This window comes from Bos grunniens, chromosome 2, assembly GCF_055505025.1.
Source record: "Bos grunniens cultivar Pamir isolate PY7600 chromosome 2, Bosgru_T2T1.0, whole genome shotgun sequence".
Taxonomy (NCBI): Eukaryota; Metazoa; Chordata; class Mammalia; order Artiodactyla; family Bovidae; genus Bos; species Bos grunniens.
In genome coordinates this window covers 83,400,920-83,426,886 of record NC_141166.1, presented here as the reverse complement: position 1 = coordinate 83,426,886, position 25,967 = coordinate 83,400,920, and the positions used below count along the sequence as shown (strand labels likewise).

The 25,967-nt window shown below is 35.5% G+C and overlaps 1 protein-coding gene and 1 long non-coding RNA gene across 3 annotated transcripts in view; one reads left to right on the top strand and one right to left on the bottom strand.

Annotated features, from left to right (window-relative positions):
• Window positions 1-25,967, bottom strand: part of ARHGAP15 (Rho GTPase activating protein 15) — a 700,275-nt gene that overhangs the window by 430,876 nt on the left and 243,432 nt on the right. Inside the window, exon 1 of one of the 2 annotated variants that reach the window (XM_086368486.1) lies at window positions 20,981-24,324. The exons of the other annotated variant lie outside the window; for it this stretch is intronic. The gene's annotated coding sequence lies outside the window, so the exon portion shown is untranslated. Of the gene's footprint in view, window positions 1-20,980; window positions 24,325-25,967 lie in introns of those variants that run through there. 2 annotated transcript variants of the gene reach the window in all.
• LOC147378282 (uncharacterized) lies at window positions 13,604-25,751 on the top strand. The gene is made up of 2 exons (XR_015151823.1): window positions 13,604-13,718; window positions 24,318-25,751. It is a non-coding gene; the product is annotated as an uncharacterized LOC147378282 (long non-coding RNA).

Below are 25,967 nucleotides of genomic sequence, written 5' to 3'. Positions count from 1 at the left end.
GTCCAGATTGTAACCTCCTTTCTGCCTCCAAAGCCTGCCTTGGCTCCGTGTCCAGTGAGGGATTATGGATTTAGCAAGGAAGGTAAGTGTGACTACAAGCATTGGCTCACCATCTGCTCCCCAGCAGAGTATGGGCCAACCTGCATTGCCTGCAGCAAGACCAGGGCACTGTTCTCCAGCCAGCCCCTTTCCAACCTGGCTCAAGACACACATCACATTCAGTCAGATGATTAGGTCTAAGTAGTCCATATGTAACAGAATATTTTTCCTAAATACCAAAATGAAAACAAAATGAATGCCATTTTTTCATTCTCCTTACTCGATATATCAAGTTTTACACAAATAAATACTCTCTTAAGGTTTATGCAAATTATAGAAAAATAAAACTATGCATTATTTAGCAGTTCTCCTATTTCAAGATCTAACAGACTTTATTCACAGCATGTTTTTCCCTAGTTTATGCTGGCCTTCTTTTCTGATTCGACTTTTTAATTCATCTTTTTAAATTATTCCTTTTTAAATCATTATCTTATGTGTCTTCATAGATTTTCATGTATTAATCTATTATTAATTTTTACTATACTCAACTTAATCTTAAATTGTTTAAAGCTCTTTTAAGAGTAAACACTTGCTTATGTTTTAAAGATAGCTTGTACTTTAACATTTTGCATATTTGATCTGGTAGCCTCATTCAAACTTAACTGTCAAATAAATTATAATTTTTATCACAGGCATTTTATGCATAGAATAATCAAGCATTGAACAGGAAAGTTAACCTTTGAGCCCAAGAATCCAGATTATTTTACAGTTCTCAAGAATTCAGAGATTTCTAGCCACCTACATGAACACATCTTCAGTTTATCAATAATATGCTATTAAATGTGTTTGTATTTTGTTTCAGGTCAAGAGTTATTTTTTTCTTTTTTAAATATTTCCATAAATAGCAGAAAAACATGCAGTTGAAAGTAGCTTTCTGCTTCCTTTAGCCCTGTTGCTGATTTGAGCACACAGAGTGAACATGAAAATAAGCTGAACAAACATCTCACCCTTTTAACTTAAACTGTTGTCTGCCTGACTGCTGAATGCACACAGAAAACAATCTAAAACTGTATAACCCATAATACAGTATATTAAATTACAACATTGGTCAGTAATGGAAACTTATTCCCAGATATGAATTATTTACAGCCCATTTAAGTAATCCATATTCAGGTGTGGCAATGAAAAAAAGTGCAACATAAATCTTTAATGCTGACCGGTTGAGAGAGCAGAGCTGAGGATTACAGACATTTTAAAGAAAAAAACTAAACGAATTGATATAGCCTGTTCAGTGGCTTACTGCACCAGTGTGCTAATAAATTGACGGATGGCGTGTCAGGGGTAGGAGTGGAAATCCCAACATTTCTAACTAAGGAGGGTTCTAATATCAGACTACCAAAATAAGGAGTTTCTGAACCTGGTTGTCACAGAAAACAGCCTGTGCATCTTATTATATATGCAAGCGTTCAAAATATCGTATTTTAACAGGAAAATCCAAGAAGGATTTTTTTTTTCAATTAACTCAGTAAGTGCATTAGTAATTTCAGTGAGCCACATAGATGCTGTTATAAAACAGAGAGGGTATATTAAAGGTAAGCCTTTCTTTTTCCTTTTCACGGAGTTGGGGCCAGTGCCGTATTTGGAGAAATAAACTTATCAAAGAAATCCCTTTAATCCTGTTTTACATTTCCACAGTATACCGAATAGAATTCATCCACAAACTTCAAGGGGTAAAAGAAGCAAACGACTTCTGGAGTGTTTCACACTATTTTTTATACAGACTGTGCAAGTTGCTAGCTACTTCAAACTGAAGTATAAAAGATCATGGGTTGAGGGAGGCTTCCATGTGGCAATTTCTTTTGTTTCCTGGAGCAGTACCTATATTAATTCATCTTACAAAGATCATTGCTCAAGAACTAAATTTTGCATATATTAGAAAGCAGAATTAGCATTGCACAGTGTACAACATTCCACGCTAACTTCTCTCCAAGCAACCATTAAAGGTCATGTTTTGACGACTGAATGGCATGTCGGCACCTTGGTTCCCTGGAGAGGCATTCCCCAGGTACATGCAAAAGGTTATTAAATTACCTTCCGAGCAACACTATCTCTTCGGATGAAAATAATTACAGGCTTTTAGAGGCATCAGAATGCTTTCTTTCTTTCTTTCTTTCTTTTTTTTTTTTTTAAATAAGATGAAGATGCAGTACCTAATGACCATTTTTGTGTGTGAGTCATATAGCCTGTCAGCAGTGACAGGAAAAATGAGCGTAATGGCATAGCTTAAAGGGGAAAGGTTCATTTTAAATAGTGACAAATAATATTTAAATGGCATTGTTGGAGACCCATCATGCTTGTAAAATGTAGTTTGTATCTCTTCTTCATCCTTTAATTTCATCACTGTCAAATGGCATTAGCTGTTAACATGCAACATCAGGTGCAGATATAATTTTTAACTGTTAAATGTACCCATAACCAAACATAATGTATCTTGATTTTTCCTGTTTTTTTTTTTGTAGTATGGGGAACTCATTCCATAATTCAAAAAAAAAATTTTATCTAAGGGATTTGATTCTCAAAGATGACTTTACTAGATGGCTAAAATAATAGCTTTAAATTGAAATCTCTTGACTGTTATTTCTTGTCAAGGCTCAAAACTGGAAGTGACTTAATTTTTAGGCTAACTATAATTAGCAGATTGGAAGTATCATTGGCAAGATCACTGTATGTAGCAATTTAGTCAGAATAGTCATGGGTAAACCAATGTAATGACATATATATTGTGTATACTTGAAGTAACCTGGTGAACATAAAATGTGTTTTCTTTTAAAGCAAAAGTATAACTTCAAGAAACATATTAAGAGTGAAGCATATCACTGCAAACTGATATTTTTCTATTCTTTGTCTCCTTATGGAACTTGAACAAAGTTAACTGAAAGTCTGTTCCATCTTTTAAATTTTCTTGAGATAATAGAGTGCCATAATGAAAATACATGAAGATAAGTAACCGCGGAGATATCTCACGCTCAGAATTGCAGTTCTAATTTCAAATTTTCATATAAAGCTTTCTAATTCTTAAATATTTTTACACAGCTTCATCACATTTATTGCTACATTATTTTCAGATCACTTAAGCCAAAACTGGAGACAGTTTAGGTACCTTTGAGCTGTTAAAAGTTATAGCCAATTTTCTGAAAAATTATACCAGCTAAAAACACAACATTAAATATTTACCCTGTTGGATGTTAAAAAACGCTTACAATGAAAAATGTTCACATATTGACTATTCAAAATGGCCTTCACTTTGAAATTGTGAAATGGAAGGGATTGCAGATGTACAAGAATAAATATAAAAACAAATGAGTTGACTTGAAGTGTTGCCGGCTTTCATAAACATGCTACTGCAATAACATGTGACATTAATATTTAATTACAAAAGCACTGCTGCAAAATCTTTGAAATTAATGTTTTGCAAAATTAACATTCAGTGCACAGAAGCAAAGTCGTTCCAGGCGCGACTGTGATTAACAATGCCATTCACTTTACATATTATATTAATATATTATTCAAGCTACGAATTAACACCTCCTAATTTAAATAAGGTGCTACATATCATGATGAGCTAAAATGCTTTTCTTAAAATGGCCCGTCTGATTTTAAGCAATCTGTGTTTATCATTTAATATTTTGTTATTGAATACTGTTCCCCGTAAAATTCCTTCTACTTTAATTTCAAGCCGAGGAGACCTCATTAAACTGGTGCCTTCCGTTTCTAGGATTGTTAAGCCATTTGAACCATATTTTGTTCGCTAGCTAAATCAGCAGTGCTGAAATACTACTGTGTGTATGAGTGTGTTCTTAGGCAGCCATACTTCTATTTCAAGGTTCTAAGGGAGCCTTTCAAGCAACGTGCTTCTTTGCTTTCAACGAGACACTTGCTTACACAAATATTGCCACTATCATTGTGTCACAGATTTTGACATTTTCACTCTGACTGAGGTAAGCATAGTTCTTTGGAAGGAGGAGCTGCAGTTTTCAAACTCTGCCTCCTGTACTGAACCTCAGAGCTCACCAGTTTTTCTTTTTCTTTTTTTTTTTTTTATGGGAGTGTGAAGACATTTGGAGTTGATAGGGATGTCTTGTTTTAATCTATGAATGTGGGATAATTTTCATTCCTGTTAGGAGTTCATTCATCAGGAAGTAGTTCAGAGGGCCATTTATGTTTTACAAAGCCAATGCAAATGAAAGGGGCCTTATTATAAGAAAAATAACAAAGTAGATGAAACCACACTATGGAGAACATCATTTTAGAGGCTTAAATGCTTGATCCATCTATATCTTTGGAGCACCAGACTTCAGTGATGACTTGGTTATTGACATTCTTGAATTGAAAACAATGACTGACATTCCAAGGAAATATTTATTTAGCAATAAGAATCAATCACTGATACTTCAGAATAAGTTCAGTGTTTTGCTTTAAACAATTTTTAAGTTTTATTTCCTCAGTTTTGTAATCAATCAACAAATAAAATGAAATAATGAAATTGGGCTGCACCTATTTTATAATTTTAGATCCTTGAATGGAAAGAAGCATTGATTATTGGTCTAAGTTGAAGAGTTGAAGACTCAAAGGGAGTACATTTATACAACTGAGTGAGTAACCACTTGTGGAGACTGTCAAAGATGGAAAGATGTTTATAGAGGCAAAATCACCTTTACACCATAAATTTAGCCTAAATCAAGGGAGTGGGGACCAGAAGGATGTTTATCTATTCCCTGATGGAGTATCAATGCACAGTTGCACTTGCCCAGTTTGCTGAAAAAGTAACGAAACTCTCTGTATCTCAACAAGTTTCTCTTAAGAACCCAGGCTCATCTTCAGTTCAGTTTAGTTCAGTTCAGTTGCTCAGTCGTGTCCGACTCTTTGTGACCCCATGAATTGCAGCACGCCATCTTGGCTTTGCCTTAATGTCAACCAGTCCCTGCTCATTCACTTCCTAATTCTTTAAAAACGCATGAGCGTAGCTATTCCTTCTTCGAAAAATAATGATTTTTGGAATTATTTCATAATGTTTTTTCTGATTCAGTTATGTGTCATTTTAACAGTATAAGAAATCCTAAATTTGAAAATCCATAAAGTAAAATTTGAACTAATGGTTTTGGCATTAGTAATGAGGTAACGAAGCTTTCAAGTATTGTCCACTCCTTAGGAAATATTTATAACTAATTGGGTAACACAGTTTAGATATTCAATGAACTGGTTCAAGAATGTGGGAAACATTAGAATTTTCAATATAATTCAGATTATTTATGAGGAAGCATTCTGCCTACCCCTTTCATGAGAAACAATTCTTAAAACAATGTTTTTGAAGTAAATTGTGTTGAACAGCAATTCTGCAGTATATAATTCAAAGAGAAAAGGGAATTCCATAATCATATAAATTTTTTAAAACACAGAGTTAGGCAGATAAATACTTTTATGCAGGACTCCTTTCATTCTAACATTAATATGTATTATGATTCTCTATGAGGGTAATAGTACACACAAATAGTACACTTATTTGTGTACTTATTTGACTACAGATTTTTCTGTAGAGTATCAGGAAGACCATGAGCCACATTTTAGAAAATGCTACTCAAAAAAAAAAAAAAAAAGCTAATCATAGATGATTGAAATTAACCCCAAATTCTTAAGTACTTTGAAGATAACCATATTTACAGATCATTATTTTATTTTAATGACTCTGGAAAGTAACAAAAGACAAGTCTATTAAAGGCATACTAAATGAATCCTGAAAATATAATTTTCTAGAACTAATATCTTGAGTGGTGGTGGTGGTGGTTTAATCACTGTCTTGTCCAACTCTTTGCGACCCTATGGACTGTGTAGACCAGCAGGCTCTTCTGTCTATGGGATTCTCCAGGCAAGAATACTGGAGTGGGTTGCCATTTCCTTCTCCAAACTTCTTCAGCAGTTGGTGGTAATTCATAAAGAAAGCTCTTTGTATAAATGTTTCCCAGACTATAAATTCCTCTGGAAAATATGCCATTAAAACCTTAAAATCACTAAATAAGTTGGGGTATGCTATGCCAAAGGCAATGGGGAAAAACATATAAAATTCTACAACAATATGATCAGAAACACAAAGAATTATTGTAATGATGGTTGGAAGGTAGGTTATTTAGGGTGAAGCTTTGTCTGAATTCTTGGTGAGTAATGCAGGTATAAATGGGATTCCCAGGTGATGCAGGGGTAAAGAATCCACCTGGATGCAGGAGATGCAAGAGATGCAGTTTCCATCCCTGGGTCAGAAGGTTACCCACGAGTAGGAAATGGCAACCCACTCTAGAATTCTTGCCTGGAGAATTTCATGGATAGAGGAGCCTGGCAGGCTACAGTCCATGGGTCACAAAGAGTTGGACATGACTGAGCGACTGAGTATACACACTTAAAGTCAGTATCTAACAATTTTGTTTAAGGTAATGAATTCTAGGAAATTTATATCTTTTGAATAAATGTATGTTATAAATAATGAACTTCTGATTGTTCATTGTTCATATTATAAAAATATTGTAATGAGACTTTATGTACTTCTAGGGATAAAAAGCATTCTCTGTTATCTAAGATAAAAATAAAGTCCTAATTCCATGCCATATTACAGCAAAGATACCAAAGTAGTTCATTTTTTAAATGCCCATTAGCAATTATTATTAATACTATCCATGTATGCTTAGCTGTTCCGACCCTTTGCAGCACTTTGGACTGTAGCCCGCCAAGCTTCTCTGTCCATGGGATTTCTTCAGGCAAGAATACTGGAGTGTGTTGCCATTTCCTGCTCCAGAGGATGTTCCCAAGCCAGGGTTCAAATTCCCATCTCCCATGTCTCTTGCATTGCAGGTGGATTCTTTACCGGCTGAGCCACAATTAGTTCAATCTTATTGATGTAGATACAAGACTGAACAATGGGAAATCTTCTGACATTAATCTTCCTACTACAAGTCTCTGGCTTAATCAAAGGTAACTACAAGTGCTCAAATCTGGGCCAACAGCATATTCACAGCATCACATATCTTCTCAGGTTAGAAAACCTTTTCTGAGTAGAAGAAATAGACCCAAGTAACTGTTTGACCACCGGAAGCAAATTCTGTGCATCATGGCAAACATATTTTTTTTGTCAATTTAAACATTTTGTTTAATGAAAGAAGAATTTGGTTCATAGTGCTATATCCAAAATTCAGTAGTCTTGCTTTCTCCTTCTCTGCTTTTCAAAACTTTCTTCATCCCCCACTCCCTTTTAGGTGAAAATCAGCTCTGAGGTACCAGTTATGTTGGACAATTCCCTGATGGTATTACAGAACCCAGTGGAAGGATATGCCTTATCAGAAACTTGTAATGATTCTTTAAATTATTTTTTCTTATTAATTGATTGCTTATGGCCACTGTATACTGAAAGAAAGTGAAAGTGAAAGTCGCTCTGTTGTGTCCAACTCTTTGCAACCCCATGGACTATACAGTCTATAGCATTCCAGGCCAGAATACTGGAGTAGGTAGCCTTTCCCTTCTCCAGGGGATCTCCCTAACCGAGGGATCAAACCCTGGTCTCCCAAATTGTAGGCAGATTCTTTACCAAGATATCAGGGAAGCCCCAAAATTGTAGGAAGAAGCCAATAGACTTTATACATGTTAAGTAAAAAATAAGAATGAACACATATACTTTTTGCATTTTTTACTGACAAAAGTAGTCTCTGCATACTTAATCTATTCTTAAACTGTTAACTTTAGTAACTATGATATGTTTACTGACCTGATAACTTTAATAATAATTCCATGTTTACTGTCTCCAAATATTCTCCTACGGAGACCCTGATGGCCTTCAAGAAAGTCCAGTAAAATACATAAAAAGAGCAGGGACAGGTAGCTAAATGTTTTATATTTCCTATTTGCTCCTTGAGATCCAACTGATGACAAAAATATAATTTCATTAATTAGGAAAAAATGATAAAATAAAATACTGAATGATTACTATCTCCTAAGCGATTCTAACTTGTCTTTGATACAAAACGAGTTACGACCTATCTTTGAAGATACAGTTTTACTTTAAAAGGCAAACATTTTTCTTATATTCATTAAAGAAATTCTATATGAAATGTCCTAACTATTATAGATGTTGACACTCAGGCAACTGATAAAAGTCTCTGGTTGTTCCAGTGAGGATACACACAAGAGACACAAAATGCCATATCAGTGAATCAAAGATATGTTTTATAAAAACATGTTGAAAACTAAGCTAATTATAAACATGAACAGACAGATTCACTTTAAGTGGGTTCCACTAAAGGGAAGGATATTCTGACAAAAAACAAATATGTATCATTTGTGTTGGTAAAAATTATTTTTGCATACCTCCTCTCCATTTTGGAGATCTAAACAAAAATTTATGAAAATAATAACAAAAAGCTAATAAAACCAATGACAAGATTATTATTGCTGTCATCACAGGAGGTATTCTCTAATAAGTATTTATTCTAATGTATTTTCTCAAAAGGCCTACTATATTTTAATAAAGTAACACTGCCACTAGTTTTTTTGTTTCAATTAAAATTGGATTCACATGATATATTTCTACAAATCTTAGTATTTTATCATGTATACAGATATCTTTCCAAGAAGCAAAACAATAAGGTATAGCTATATCACAGCAGACAAATGGAGGCCTAGAAAGGTAATGCATTTGCTAGACATTTGTATGCAAACCTACACTTGCTAAGCATTTGTTAAGCCAACACTAGAATACACATTGCTTGATTCTTGATGTATACCATTACTTTACTCTTGAATTCTGCAGTCTTTTATAGGACATAGGAAAAACAACAGTCCTTGTATGTAGGGTAATAATGTCATCAGACCAATAAAAATAATATTATGTATCAAGAGATTTATATAATAATCTAGTTCTTTAGGTAAATAGAAATGTTTTAAAAAGTAGAATACACCAACTGGCCTCAGCAGAGATATTTTCTATTTCAAAGTGACCATCACCCATTTCAACCTAGGAAATTGAAACATTCTGGAAAATCACCAGCTAGATGACTACATCAGTTCCATCTTTCATAATCAAGATAAGTTAATATTTGCCACAGACATGCATTCATCCTAACAAACTAGTCAGAACTACTGCTACTGAAAAGAAGACAGGAAACGAAGACTTCCTGGAAACAGTGGTGGGCTTCCATGCATTTTAAATGGACTTTCATGAATTGATCTTGTTTCAACAGTAGTTGATGCTTTCCATAGTTCCTTTATCCTCTCACTCAAACTGACCTAAATTTCTGAGGAGTTTGGAATGAATATTTTCATGGGCTAGATTTCCTAAGTGTTGAGTGGACAAACAAAAGGCAATCTCAAGTTTCTTCTGAACAACTTTAGACTGTATCAAGCAAATAAAATACCCTCCATGGTGGTTGAAATTTCCTACTCCCCACTTAAGATTTTCCCTTATAAAAGGCACATTGGACGTGTTGAAAAGTCTAAATAGTTCAACAGGTCCTCAGAGTCCTCTGACATTTTATATTTACCTATGTTCTTCAGAATATGCTGAAAGTTAGTTCCTTCCTTCCAGTACACAGATTTCTCTCACAAGCAAAGTTTTGATAGTCTTACTACCTGAGATGTTTTAAGAAATGTTATGTTTCCAATTTTAGGAGAAGTTACAATTTAAAAAAAATCTATGTAAACATCACAGTCAGGAAGCAATTTGTATGGAACAAAATATCCTCTGTTTTAATTTACTTTTTCCTGTTTCCTTATTTGGGAGATGTTAGTAAATCTCCATATCAAAAAAAAATCTGAAGTTTCTAGTATTTCCTAGACCAGAATTGAAATGACATGTAGTAAGAAGCCCAGAAAAAATTTTCCTGAGATTCCATTATGATTATTTAAAATCACAGGTAATTCAGATTATCCTTAAAAATAAGATGAAATGAAAGAAGTTATATATGTAAACACATATCTCTAGTACACTGTTCACACCTAGAGTCTCTGAAACAAACACACAAGGATGTCTTTACCAGTTTTAGTAATATGAATGATTTCATAAGCATTACTTGAGATGAGAATGACATGTCCAAAGCCTCTCTAATCTCTAATTATGGTTATAAGAAAGCACTGGCTTAACACCCTTTGTTTTTTCTTCAATAAACATTCCAAATAATAGTTTTTTGGACCTTAAAAATAAACAAGTGCATTTTTTTCAGTATTGAAAACTCTTGAAAGAGTTAAAATGTCATAAAAATGACAAAGGCACTTTCAAAAAATAATGCGGCTATCACAGTAGAACAGTATTTCACAAAAATATTGCACATTTGATGACTGTCAGAATTTACATAACTTACTCTGCATGAATTAACTATGAGGTATAAAATTCAACTTTGGCTTAAATACACACACAGAGATAGTAACTGTCATGTGATATTTTTAGGCCCTGCAACTGTGACATCAAGGTAAAGCCTAAATCACTAACACACATGTGAAAACAAATGACTAGGACACATGACACTAGTGTCCCAGTGTGTTGCGTGGAAAAGATGTGGGATTGTCAGAAACAGAGCTGGAGGAAACGGGCCCATATCCCAACAGTTGGGGACATTCCAGTAGAAATGGTGTCAATTTGGTGTCCATGATAACCACACTAAGTGTATTAGGGTCACAGGTTGGGCTCACACAAGGAAACACATAGATATCAGAATCTCTTGAAATGATTAACTGCTAGGAAAATCAAATCCTAGTATCTAGCATCTGTCCTACAAATTCTTACCATTTATCTTTTGATCAAAATTTCAAATGGTGTCAAAAAAAAAGAAGTCGAAAGGACTTGGTGGGGGTATCTTTGTTTCTCTCCCAAAGCCTAAAAGTTATACTCAACTGCAGCACAAAGAGTAAAGAGGTTGTTATTCATATTAACTACATTTACATTCCTAACGTAACATCCAGAGAGCTAATAGTGGGGTTATTAACATAACAAACGTAAATGTTCTATATAAATAATACTGTTTCAGGCCAGCAACCGCTCATCTGACAGCATTTAGGCACAGGCTCAACATCTGTTTATGAACACTTTGCCTAATGATATCATCAGATATCATTAAGTGCGGCAGAATACAGCATAGAGGCAGGTGCAGCTGCCTTCACAACCCATCACAGAGAAAGAAAAGAGCTGCATTCCCCATCCGAAAACCCATCATTAGGACAATTTTCTTCGACAAACCAGCCCTGTGATTTCAATCTGTATATCACCTGTAATTGTAGTTTTTAGCAAGAAGCTGATTCTATACATTTAGCGACGAATCACGTTGATGGCCTGAATACTGGAAACACATTTGTGGTACCAGCTGCGGCAGCTTTTTTTAGAGCCTGTGTTAACAAAATACTGCTAACAAGGCAATGCTTGGAGTGCAGCTTTGTTTCTCTTTCTTGTTCATAGTGTTTAGATGTGCATAATTATGGAAATTAGCAATTGATTGCTTCTCAATAATAATTGATTACTGGTCACTGAACTCTTCTGTAGCACTTTACTGAAGGTGAGGACATGAGATAAGTGAATTCTTACCAGTTCCAACCATATATAAAGAAAGAGACCAAAAAGTACTCTCGATTTGTACATCAGTTTCCATGATAAACAGACCAAAGGGATAATAGAATATCCCAGAATCTAGTTTGCCCTGAAGCAAATTGTAGAGATCACAGCAAGCCTGCAGAATTCTCCCTGTGGACCATGTAGGAAACATACATCATTTTTATATATGTCAGTTGGTCTTTGATTTGAAAATATTTCTACCCATTTAATTTATCTCTTTCAGTCAGTTTTCGTAAATTGTACAATGTAAGGGTTATATCAAAAAATGAATACCAATTTCAACACCTCTCAAATTGAAACAAACTGACAAAATAATACGAAGTCTCTTTTGCAAAGAGGTACAAATGCAGAAGCCTATAGTCTCAGACAGATAACGAGTACTTCAAAATGCCTCTCCTCTTTTTGATCTGCTGTATATCCATCAACATTTTGGTCTGTGCAGACTGACTTGTTTGAGTACAGCATAATGTAGAGGATGCTTCTTGATGCTACAGCTAACATTTAAAGGAGAATGCACTTATTTTTGGCTTAATCACTACTGTCAATTGGGATATAACATATTCAATCCAAATTTACTGCAGTACATGGAAGCCTCACAGACAATAAAGAAGCCATGGTGTTTGTTAAATGGGAAACACCATGACTCATGGTGTTTCAAAGATGGGAAGAGCAGTAGGGGAAAAAAAAATTAACTCTTTATCTTAGAAGAGTAATGAGCCTCCAAGCGTTAAATTATGTCCTCCCTGGTGTGTTTGTGAGAGAGTATGTGTGTGTGTGTCAACATATGTGTGTGGGTGTGGATTGGTGAGTGTGTGTATATATGCTAATTTTTATAGGACATGGCTGTCTTGTGGCAGTCAACTTTACAACCCGATTCACAAAATATGCAGCTTGGTTAAAGTTAGCATGCTCAATTTCAATAATGTTTTTATCCCAAAATGTGTAGCAGATTGTACAATCATCACTCAGAAAATATGCACAAGTTATAGGAATTAGGCAACAGTTTGAGAATAAGACTGAATTCCTCCTCTCTGCCCACAGAAGGCTTTCTCACATAATAATGAACAGGTGCAATTTCCAGAGATCTCTCTGTTCATTGAGATGGCAGAAGACACTGTTTGTTGCTTTCCCCAACAGCAACACAGGATAATATGATTATAAAACTGCGATCAGAAACTAAAAAGTCACATCCCTTATATACACAGTTCTACTGTGTTAGTACATCTCTCAAACACAAATTTATATCCCTCTCTCTCAGCTCTTTCTTAAATTGACATTTATACACTGAATAACATCACTATAAATTTTTGCACTACTCTGTACCCAAAGCCGAAAAAAAAAAAGAAAAGAAATTAGGCAATGTGTGTGAGTCCATGTGCTTACGCCATTATGCTAGTGCCAAAAGGCGTTAAAAAAATGCAGACAGATTCCCTGTAATATATCTCTGGTTTTATTATCAGCATGGCATTTTAATGTGTGTTATTAAAACTGTATTTTAGGGGTTGGGGTGGGGTTCAGGTGGAAGAAGACTTTGGAATATTATAAAAAGTTACACATAAAAAAAAATGTTTTTGGTAACCTAGCAATGTCCTTGACACACTTTGGCACCACAGAGTGGATCTGCTTAAAGAGACATATGGCTGGAATGGCAGAAGTCAGAATTTGAAGGGTATTAGTAAAATCATGTGGGGGAAGCTTGAACTGAGACTGGCTTAGGCTAATTGTAGCTCTGTCTTCTGATTTTATACACTCCAAACCCAGAAGATACTTTTAACTATTGAAAGCATAATTTCTATTTTTTGAGATGGTTTAAATCTGTTAATAGGAAATCAGTTTGAAATAAATGTATTTGCTAATCAAGCCAGATAACTTTCAAATGTCATCAGTGTAGGGTAAAAAGTTTGGTAAATGACCAACCCAAAACACTCAGCTGCTAGTGATTCATGGTTGTTGCTGAATTACACAATGGCTGAAGTAAGAGAGGCCTGAGAAAATCTGGGACCAACTAAAAGACAAGATTCTTATGACCACTTAATAGCACTGGAAGGTACAGTAGTAGCCTTGCAGCCTTTTTCCTTAGTTTTATTTTCATCAAAGCCTTAGAACTACTTGATACTTCTTGCAGCTTCCTTGTTTATTTGTTTATTGTCTTTCTCCCCTTTTTTAATGTCGTGTGAGCTCCTTCCTAGAAAAAGTCTTATGGATCTTCATTCCTATCTGCCTGACACCTATGAGGCACTCAGTAACAAATGTATAAGATGAATGAATAAATGTGATAAATAAATCACTCAATGTCCTTCACAAGCCATGGTCTGCCTGACACTCTCAGCTTTTCCTTGGGACAGAGTTTACTGGCCTGATAGAAATTTGTAAACACTTTATGTCAAATTTTAGAAAAAGTACTATTGCATTAATGACAAATAGAGTACTTTCATAAGGTGTTAACTTTGTTTTATATATTTCAGCCAGAGAGATTTTAAGAAAAATTAGCACTTCCTTAATATTAACTCTTCAAAGAAATAATTTCAGACTTGAAAGATACCTATAATCTCTGTTCTTGATAAAGATATTAGGTTTTGAAAGAAGGAATACCAAATTACCTATATTACTTTTGTAGGTATCTACTTTTCCAGGAAAGGTTAACGATGCTAACTACTTTCAAACAATCAGAAAAAAAGAAGGGTTTTCATTTAAGATCCAATTCCCACAGTACTAGGGAAGGTGAGAGAGTGAGAGGTGTGCTATTGAAAGGAATTCAGAATGAGTAATCGTTCTGAATGTGTGTACATCGGAGACTCCTCAAAGCCTGCCTGGCAATCTGTTTTTCATGTAAGTTTGTTTTTATCTGTGGTAGGGAGCGTTGATATTTAAATTTGCATTAACTACTTTCCATAATGAATAAGAAGTACATAGCTAAACTTGATTTGTAGCAAATCAATTTTGGCAGACAGCAAAAAGTCAAAAAGTTGTTTTTGTTTCTAAAGTAGACAGCTTCTGTTAGGCAGTTAAAGATTTTCAGAGAAAAGAAATCATTAATAGGAGTAACCAAGATTAGTGTAATGATACGAATAGTTATGAAACTGCTGAGAGGTTTAGGGAAAGTTCCCCATTTTTTACGTTCTGAAAAATTGGGTATAATCTTGTCTTCTACAATAGAACTGCTCCATCATTCTGAGATATTTATTTTCACAATCTGTCAATATTTATAGTGAAGCTTGAAGAATCACCAAATTGTAAGGTCTAAAGTACTGTTGAGAAATCATTCATTAACTCAACAAATATTGAGTACCTATCCATTTTCCACACTGCCAACAGAGTGATCTTTCAAGGACAATTGTGATCTTTCTCTGCAGAAAATCCTTTGAAGATTATTTATTGCCCGAAGAATGCAATTCAAACTTCTGACCATGGTATATAAGACTCTTAATAGTCCAATCTCTGTTTTCTGATCCTCTTTCACCAATCTTCTTCTCTGACCTTTCTTGATCATGCCACTCCACGCTAAATACCCTTCAACACTTACTGAGTTTATATTCTCTCCCAGAATTGACAACTCTTTGTCAACAAACATATCTATGCTTCATAGGTGCTGTTCAATCTTGCTGAATTAGTCTCTGTACACAATTCCTTGCCTGCAAGGTGAACTCCTACTCATCTATCAAAACCCAGATGAAATATCATATTCCCTGTAAAAATTTTTTTTCTCTGTATGCAAGCTTCCCATTTGTGCTTCCATATCATGGTAAAAGCATCCTATGCTACAAATCATACTACCATCTTCATTCACTCAGCAACAATTTATCAAGCTTCCATTATGTGCTAGGCATTGAGGATATATCTCTGAACAAAACAAAATTTCTAATCTCATAGAATTTAGATTCAAGTCTTAATCACAGGAAATAGAATAAGACAATTAATCTATATGTTTATAGCATGTGGTATATAATATTGTATTACACACCTTTTTGGTTAGTGTGGAGTTCTAAGAGGATTAAATGAAAGATGTGTAGTATTGAAGGGGTGATTAATACTGTTGATAGTTGTGGCCAGGGAAGGACTCACCATCAAGAGATTTTGAGCAAAATAACTAGTAATCATTTAACTACAATGCATCTTTCTCCATAGTTTGAAAACTTATTCTTCTGAGTTTTTTTGTTTGTTTGTTTTTTCATTACCTTTTTGCCTCATCTAGAACTCAGCATAGTTTCTGGCATACAGGAGTAAAAGAATAGATAGAGTCTGGGACTTAGGTGAAATAATTCTATACAAACCTAAAGGTTGTCAGGACAATGGGTGGAATGCTATGATTTATTTCTGCCTCTTGGAGCTTTAGTGCTAGACACAGACCCTGTGAGGCTTATAGCCTTTAAAATGCAATTACTTACACAATAATACTGAAGAATCATCATGTGTCTAGAAAAATACCCTCTAAGTAGGCAAATTACTCTATTGCCATACAGGAGAGAAAGATCATGGAATATTCACATTAAAAATCCCTTTATTAAGGCTTTATTAATAGCATGAAAAATGAATCATCTTTCCAGTTCCAGACACTTGTTTTCCTCATGAAATGTTATACTGCGAACTGAGTATTATTTCCTTCCAAAGCCTGTCCTGTTCTGCAGTTTGTATGTCCAAGACATGTAGGACAGACACTTCCCATATGAGGATATTTTTTCCCCACAAAACATTAGCAATACCAATGATATCCATGAAAAGCCCAGAAGCATCTATTGATATGTGGGATAGAGCTGGCACTTTTCACAAATCTACAAATCATCACAATTGTCTATGATGTCGTTATGTACAATGGGTAAAATTCTGCTCTTAAATGAGCATATACCTCATAATAAGTCCTAGGGCATTTGGAAACATAAATTCAGGGCTATCTCTGTAATTCTGATAAAATATATGTGCATTGTGAAGAATTTTGGCTAGGTCAAATATAAAATAGGATTCATATTTATTTTTAATGATTAAAATTCTTCTTTAAAATTCAAAACTTACATTTAAGACCCCTAAGAAGTAGAACTGGCAAGAATGAAAAATTACCATGATTTTGTGAAATTTTAAATTCTGTGTAATTTTAAGTATGCTTCTTGGTACACTGGTCAAGGCAATTTGTATCCACTGAATTTATTAAATAAGTGGAAGGAGAAACAATAATTACTATGCTTTTTGTTGGAAATTGGAGAGACAGTCTGTATATCATTATTTAACAGAGAGGAAATGCAGAGTGAGTGAGAAATTTTAGAAGCTTACATGTGAGGGAAAAATGAAATGATTTTAATGGACAATCTGATGGAGAGAGATTTCATGTTTCATTCCTTTCACATGCACTTGTTGCTTCAGACCGAGCATAGCCACAACCAAGAAGGACAGGGATCTGGGGGTGAAACTAAACAGACTGATCATATATCATTTCAAAATAATTTCCCCAAAATGTATCAGTCAGTGAGTTTAACAGAGTTATTTATACTAGACACAGTCTCATGCACTGGCTGCCCTTGCCAGAGACTTCTGAAGAGTCTGTTAGTTTTATCTGGAAAGTTGTCATGTAGATGAAATATTTTCTTATATTTTTGTAACAGTAGAGAATAATGTAAAGATCTCAATTCAAATGTAATAGTGTCTTTAAAAAGGATTCTTCAGACATTTAATGAGTAGCTACTAGGTAGGGATTTTTCTAAGATAATGAAGATGAGAAAAAAATATGATTTAGCTCTTCCTCTCAATGAACTTCCCAGAAAAGGGAAGCTAGAGACATAAATTAATACAAGAAAGAACAAAATCATAATGGCAAGACCTGTAAGTGTTCATAGAGAAGAGAACATTTCCCTACATGTTATAGAAAACAATTAAGTCCAATGAAAGAATGGCTGTCCTACAAATTGTGAAAACTATTTGTGTAATCGTTCTTACGTTAGTTAATTCACATAGTTTAAAATTTTCAGTATTCTGATTTCTTATTAGATTAGCTTTTTTTAATATATTTGTGATTTTTCTTTTACCATTTTTATCATCATAAGTCAAATGTCAGAAACACAGGAAAAGGAAAATATTTTTTTAAATAACTCTCTTCATTTTGTTCCTTGGCCACTTGAACTAGACTCTTATGGTCTGAGTAGCAAATTGTCCCCATCAGCATGATTTTTCTCATCAGAAAAATGGAAAAATATATCCTAGAAATCTCTGGTTCTAAAGTCGCCATAAGTTTTCTACCTTAGAGGTTAGCGGATATGAGGCTTATCATCAACCTGAACAGTGCTGCTCCATTCCAGCATGCCCCATCCCCCATAAAAATATTGATTTCTTTTACAATTAAAAAAGAAATACATCCACTAGTAAAAATTTGGGGACAAACATTTTCATTCTCAATAGTTAACAAATAGAATTTATATTAGGAAGACACAAAAATCTTAAAAATATCTTCCTAACTTTACTCCTGTATTTCATACAGTGGGTATATCTCAAAATCACCCAATTCTCCAACAAAACTTCTCAAAACTCTCACTTAAAATGCACCATTGCACACCCTTCTTTTCTACCCCCTTTACTCTTGCATTGCCTGATTAACCAGGTCACTCTCACCCTGACTGGTTTCCAGTTTGTCTTGGTTCTCTTTGGTTTGCAGCTTCTCCCTTATGCCAATCAACAAATTGCAAGTGTAGAAGGCCAGTCTGTAGGTATCACTGCCAACAAAATGCAACTCCTTTTAGGATGCAAGAAACAATGCTCATACTTTGTGTTTCTGTATTTGAGAGTAGTGAGTATTAAATATATTGACTGAAGTTTTCAAAGAGAAGGAGAGAATGCTAACTTAAGAATTCAAAAAGGAGGAAAAAATGATTCAACTGAAAGAAGATAGCTGTTGATTTATAGGCCCTATGAAAATGGTGTAGAACAACCAAAATGCCCTCTACGGAGACAATTTCACACAATGAGACACAAGATAGCTAAAATAATCCAAAATTTAAGTCAAATTAACATGATAATACTGAAAGCTATAGCTGGTTATGTTTTAAAGTATAGTATGGTATTTTATGCGATCATACATAAAAGTATAACTTGAGAATTTTAGGAAAGAGCCTTAGTAGATAAGACCACAAATACCAAAGAAAAGCAAGAAGGTATCTGAGCTAATTTAAAAAGGAAGTTTCCAGGTCTGAGTTTCCAGTTTCGTGACATGACTGAAATACTCCAGAATTTACTTTCTTTGGTGATCCTATTGCCTAATGGAATAATTCCAGATTTCTTTCCAGATTTCATGATTCTTTGGAACACAATCTAGTCTATCTTCCCAGCCACAGCCTTCTGACATCTTGTAGCTTTGCTTGGTGTCACAAATAAGCCATATTGCCTACTTTTTATAGAGCTCATCTTTGCTATCCCATTGCATCTCTTTGCTTAGCTCCTGTGCTCAGTCAGTCAGTCATGTCTGACTCTTTGTGACCCCATAGACTATAGCCTGCCAGGTTCTTCTGTTCATAGGATTTTATAGGCAAGGATACTGTAGTGGGTTGCCATTCCCTTCTCCAGGGGATCTTCCTGACCTAGGGATCGGACCCACGTCTCTTGTGTCTCCTGCATTGGCAGGAGGATTCTTTACCATTAGCACCACCTGGGAAGCCCTGTACCTAACTATTAAAACTTTGTGAATCCAACGATAAATTTTTGAGTAGTATCTGGTCCAATATTTCATCAAGTCCTTTCCTTTAAGGATGAAGGGCCCATGAGTAAAGAGACTTGATCAAGGGCACCCACCTGGGAAGATTGGACCTGACCTGAAGTCACCAATCCTAATTCAGTGACCTCTTTAACTGCTTCCCTCTACCCTGCCACTCAGCAGCAACAGTGGCAATAGCAACGGCCCCAGCTGTTTATTTAGGTATTATAAGTCAGCATGACATTGGAGCGTATCCACTTCTAAAACCTGTTTCCTGTCTGTAAATAAGAGTAAAAATTCCTGTACTTTACGTAAGTATCTGTGAGAGTACAATAGATGGATCATTTAAAATGCTCAGATTTAGCGCTTACATACAAGATACTGAGCCTTCAAGAAATGTTTATTATTATTAGACACATAAATGAACACTTGCAAACTAAAAGTGAAGAAAAGTAATGGCATCCAAAATGTACATTTTCAGATGATTTTAAGATGTCTAACAATATTATATCAAGAAGAAAACCCCTGAGACTTAAAAGTCAGAGAATTACTAAATAATTTCCAGCTGAGCAATTAATTTAATGCTGTGTTTTCTTCTTTAAGTTAATTATCATAGGTCAGTGCCATTCTACCTTCCAGGGTTTGGACAGAATTTTGCTATCTTATAAACAGAACACCTTCCCTTCTTCTTCTTCTTCTTTAAATGTTTGATAGTTTGCCAATCATTGCTGAATTCAGTTGACCTGGACTTATTTTGAAAATAAATCCTGTGACCTCAGGTATGGAAGCCTAAAAGAACTCCAGAAGGAATTATTGACATTAGGTTACATTCCTAAAAGTCTTAAATCAAAGGCAGTCAGAAACCTACTAAGGCAAAATACCCAAACCCTTGCTGCTGTTGCTGCTGCTAAGTCGCTTCAGTCGTGTCCGACTCTGTGCGACCCCATAGACTGCAGCCCACCAGGCTCCCTGTCCCTGGGATTCTCCAGGCAAGAACACTTGGAGTGGGTTGCCATTTCCTTCTCCAATGCATGAAAGTGAAAAGTGAAAGTGAAGTTGCTCAGTCGTGCCAAACTCTTAGAGACCCCATGGACTGCAGCCCACCAGGCTTCTCCGTCCGTGGGATTTTCCAGGCAAGAGTACTGGAGTGGGGTGCCATACCCAAATCCTTAATATAATGTAAAACTTGACATAGTCGCCACCTATAGCCTACAGAAGCAGTGCCACGTGCAGTCTCATGAAACATTTTGCCACATTGCTTTGATTCATTTAATGCTTTCCCATTGCTCTTTGGAAAAATATTACATCTTTAATTCAGCCTGTAAAATCTTCCAAAGTCTGATTCCCTCACCCTAGCTTCCTATCCTGTCCCACCTCTACTCCCAACACCTCGCCCCACCCCTGCAACCACACTGGCCTGCAGGCAACTCCTAGAATATGCCTTGCTCGCTGTCTCAGCACTTTCCCACACACTTTGCTCAGCCTGAGCTTTACTCCAAGTCTCACCTACCCTAGTATCTCCACCTTCAGCCCATCAGGGAGACTCCTCTGGATGCCCAGCTCATCAAATCAACACTAGCCTTGTCCTGCGTGGCACTCCAGGGGTCTCTGCCATAACACTTTTCAGAATGACCACTTCATACCTCCTTAGGAAATGATTTGCTCGTCTCCCTTCTAACCTGGAAGCTCCTTGGGTGCTGGGATGTTTTCTACGTTCACCACTGTTTGCCTGGCTTTTAGTCCAGGGCCAGTATTATGTTCTCAATACATATTGTGCAATAAAGAAAGAAAACCACAAGTTTAAAATAATTTAAAAGAGAAAGCACAAAATTCCTTCAAACACAAAATAAGATGGTTAGTATGTTTGGTCACACATGCAGATTTGCCAGTACTTAAAAGAATGCTTTTATGCCTCACTGTGTTCCAGGATTTTATTCTAAATTCCCAGGGTCTACTTGGGTTGTTCCCAGGGGTCCCTTATACACATGTCTCTACCAATCAAACAAAGCCATCCTCTCTTGGTACTTTTCTACTTCATTATTTTTATTGCATAATCTATGAGCAAAGGATTGAGAAGATGGAAATAATTTGAAAATCAGTGACATAGGATATAATTATATAGTAATCAATTATTTTATTTTTAAATGTCATCTCAAGGGCATGCTGTCCTGGGTAAACTTTGTTAAGTGACATAATTTTTTAACTCTCCAAACTTTATTCCCAATCTGAAGTCATACTCTTGTACCTTCATGCATGTCAGAAAACACAGATATCATCATCTATTTCTGGCTGTCTCTCTATCATCTATCTTTCCCCTCATACATGTACGTCCTTTAGTGGTTTCTCTGAGACCCAGAGGAAAACCTCCAAGTCAGTGGCATAACATTTGAAAACTCTATCACTATTTAAACTTACCATTCCAGCTTCCCTCCCCTCCCCTTGAGCTTTATATATGAATCATGAAACATATCACACTTTTTCCTATGCCTGTGCCTCTGTACTTGCCATTCTGTCTTCTTGGAATGCACTTTCTCTGCCAGAGTAATTTGTTCAGTTCCCTCATGAACCAGCTCAACTATCACCATTTGCTTTTCCCAGTCTGGATAACGTAGCCAAACCCCTGCCACATGCACCCTCAGGACTCTATGGTTCCACCTCACCATAGGCCTAACACACTGTTTGATAACACACATGGCTCTTGTTTACTTTTGTGTCTGTCTTCCCTGTCTAGATATCTCCTTAAATACAGATTCTGGGTTTCTCAGTTCTGTGTTCTTACTTCCTAGGTTACTGCTTGACATAAGAAATCTACCCTGAATGAGTAGAAGAGAAGTTTTAATCATTTTGAACAGTTCCTTGGCATTTAAACATTTAATATTTATGATTTCAACTCACTGTGTGATTCCCCAAAGTGTGTACCATAGAGGAATTAGCTGAATCCCAAACAAAACCATGTATGCATGGTGACTACTGCCCACATATATCCTTCAGCTGGTTAGAGTCTAGTCAACTGCTCTGACCTTGCATCTAACAATTTTGTCATTTTCATTTTAAACAACATTCTATTATGACAACAATTATCAAGAGGGTTTTCAATGCTTGTGAAATACTCAGGGAATTCTGCGGAACCTTTTTAATTTCGAAAGTCGAAGAATGAGGAAAGTATTTTCTCACTGCACAGTGAATCAGGGTTGGTGTTGGTATAGGTCAAGATCAGTATTTCTTAAAGTATGTTCCAAGACTCACCAGTCCCTTGAGATTCTGAACAAAAACGTTCGTGGTGAGATCTATTTGGGAACACTGCATTCCTGGCACTGCATAAAGGTTTGTAGTGTACACTAGAATCCTTAAGGCCTTGAGAAATTCTTCAGTTAAAAAAAAAAAAGAAGTGACTTATCTTTATTTAGCTCAACATCCCCAAACTCATTTGACTGTGGAGGTCTACAAACATTCCAAGGACTCACTGGGAAAAAAGCTAACATTGATCATCAAATTCTCAACCCAAACACTTGCCTTTTAATTACAGGGATACATGTACACGCAAAGTAGAGATATGAAGCAAGTATTTGGGGCATCATTTTTATCATTTTTACCAAAAGGGTCTACGTAATTGAGAACAAATTATTCTAGATCCTTTTTTTCTGCTTATTTTTGATATGAAATACGTGATTGCTTTATTTTTCTCCATTGTAATTAGGCATAAAATAAATAATCACGCCTTTGCAATGTGTTTGATAATGGAATAAGTCACATTGATTATCATTAACATCATAATGTTATCCTTACATTCATTAAAATTTGGTCATTTTGCTTTATATCTTATCACTATTGCACACCACAGCAGCAGGTTACAGTAGTTATTTTAATAGCATGAATTGTAATTTAAATTTAGATTTACCACCTTGTTCTTCCTAATCTTCAAGTTGATTTTCACGAGTGTGTGTACATACACATATACATGTGCACGCAATTAAGAAGACTAAATTAAAAAATCATAAATAGTTTATAAGACATGTAAATCCTGATTGAGTAGACACATATATATGCAGTAATTGGCATATAGCAATCGAGACCCCTGTGAATCATATGAGATTCAATTCAGAAAAAGAAGAAAATATATAATAACCATCATCTTTAGAAAACTCTATGTTGAGAAAAGAAATATTTTCTGAAAAGAGTGGTGTTTCTTATTTGTAATGCAAAACAAATTAAAATCAAAGAAAAAAATCTTATTTTTACCAGCTTAAGAAAAATTATAGAAATCTGTGGTTGTCAATTTACTAGAAAATATAAGTACATTTTCTCCATGAATTCAGCCTATACTACTCGGTATGGCTTATGCTGTAAATGTACAAGTGGAACTACAACTCAGCTACTGCTTGATAAGTAGCAAAAGATGGAAGTATCTGAACACTTAGGTTGTCACCTTAAAACAAACTGTCACACATTTTTCTTCACACATTTGAAACCCAACTTATCAACCTTAACAAGTGTTGTTATCAAAAGAATTTTGGTGCCTTTGTTCTTTCCCTTTTGCAAGTAAATTACACTTTTAGGATTTATTAAGACAAGAAACAATTTTTGAATAGCAGGTCAAAACTCTCTACGGAAAAATTCTCATTACTTTCTAGCCCGAAGCAGTATTTACCACCCAATGTATCCATCTTTTTCCTGTTTCTTCTATATCTATATTTCCCGAATCTTGTTTCTGTGCCTAATGCTATAACATTGCTGCAGTTTGTTCAAAGCAACACTCTTATTTTTGCTCTTAGCTGATGCTATACAAACCATGATCAATTATTAAAGTAGAAGCCCTGAAGTAACACAACCATTACTGCAGCAGGCGGATAAAAATGGAACACTTGCAGCGGCAGTATATTTACTTTTGAGTTCAGCAAACAAACTAACAAGTTAAACTACCTTGTCTTTCACTTTGTTCAATGTATTAATACTTTCTGCTTCCTTCCTTCTTTTCTTCAGAAAGCATGGGTTCGTAAAGTCCACTTTCTTCCTGGAATTGTGATAACCTTAACATTTATGCTAAAGAGCTCAGCAACAGGGACACGACACGCCGGGCTGAAACGAGTTAACACAGACACGTCCTGCCAAGAGCCACTTGGTATTTTCTAAAGTTCGCCAGTGTGTCCTCTTCATATGGTAATAACACTGCAAAGATGCCACGATGATATTTAAAACAACAAACAGTATCACCGAGGAAAGTATTCATTAAAGCTTTTCAGAAAAGTCAAATTAGAGGTGGAGAAAATTTCTCATGAAGAGCAACCGCTAATCACATTTGGACTTTTTTTCCTGTTCTCTGTGCTGCTTACTCCATTATTTACAAAAGATTGCCCAAGATGTTATAATTTTATTTTTTAAACTGCTCCCTTATTTAATTATACAGAATATATCTGGTCAGGTTGCCAGTGAAGGCTGCAAGTATTCATCTTCGGATAATGCTAACTTGCATCTGCCGCCTCAATATAATGGTGTACTTTTTTCTTTTTTTTCATTTTAAATGTCTGCTCTGGGTTTTAAGGGCTAAATGATAGTGAAGATAACTGGAAATGTTCCAAGGTTTTTCTATGTACTGTGCAGTCAAAACCAAAATTAGTAGTTATACTCCAGAACTAATAATATTTGACATTTATTCTTATCATTGCCTGAAGTTTGGGTAGAGAGTTCCAGCAAGTTTGTGAAACATAGCTAAGAACAATGTAAAAAATTGTTCTAAATTGTGATGTATCTGCAACACACTCTTAGATCTTCTTTTCCAGCCAAGCAAATAAAAGCAATCTGCATAACCTCTCAGCACCAAAGGTGAGCACATTATGAAAAACGTCTTCATGAATTCATAAGTATGTTATCAAAGCCACTTGAAGCACTTTGGTATTTGAATAGAAAAAAGCCATGAATAAAAGGGCCATATGCATTTGGAAGCTTTCATAGTTTAGGAGAGTTTATCTCAATGTCTTGTTATGAAGTGATGTTCATCTTTTCCCTCATATACTCTTCATTTGTGAATAGGCCTATTAGATACAATACAAAGCATAAAACACCTCCACTGAAATATATGACAGATAAGTATCTTATCAAACATTTTTAAAATATGAGGACATTTGTACCGCTAGCATTATGAAAGCCAGTTATATCTCAGCATCAGGACAACAAAAGGAAGACTCTTTTATTTATTCCACGCTGTCGTTAGTGAGTAGACAACAATGTCACATTATTATTAGTTCCCTTTCCTTTACTCATTTAAAAGAGGAGAAATAATGCATTTGTATGTCCAGTTCCTAGCACATCCATTTCTTTGTTTGAATTGATATTGTGATCTAAGTATGGTGTAAAGGAGTGGGGTGGGGTACAATTTTATTTATATACTAGGATGTCTGAATAGAGAAGGCAATGGCACCCCACTCCAGTACTCTTGCCTGAAAAATCCCATGGGCAGAGAAGCCTTGTAGGCTGCAGTCCATGGGGTCGCTAAGGGTCGGACACGACCAAGCGACTTCACTTTCACTTTCCACTTTCATGCATTGGAGAAGGAAATGGCAACCCACTCCAGTGTTCTTGCCTGGAGAATCCCAGGGAAGGGGGAGCCTGGTGGGCTGCCATCTATGGGGTCGC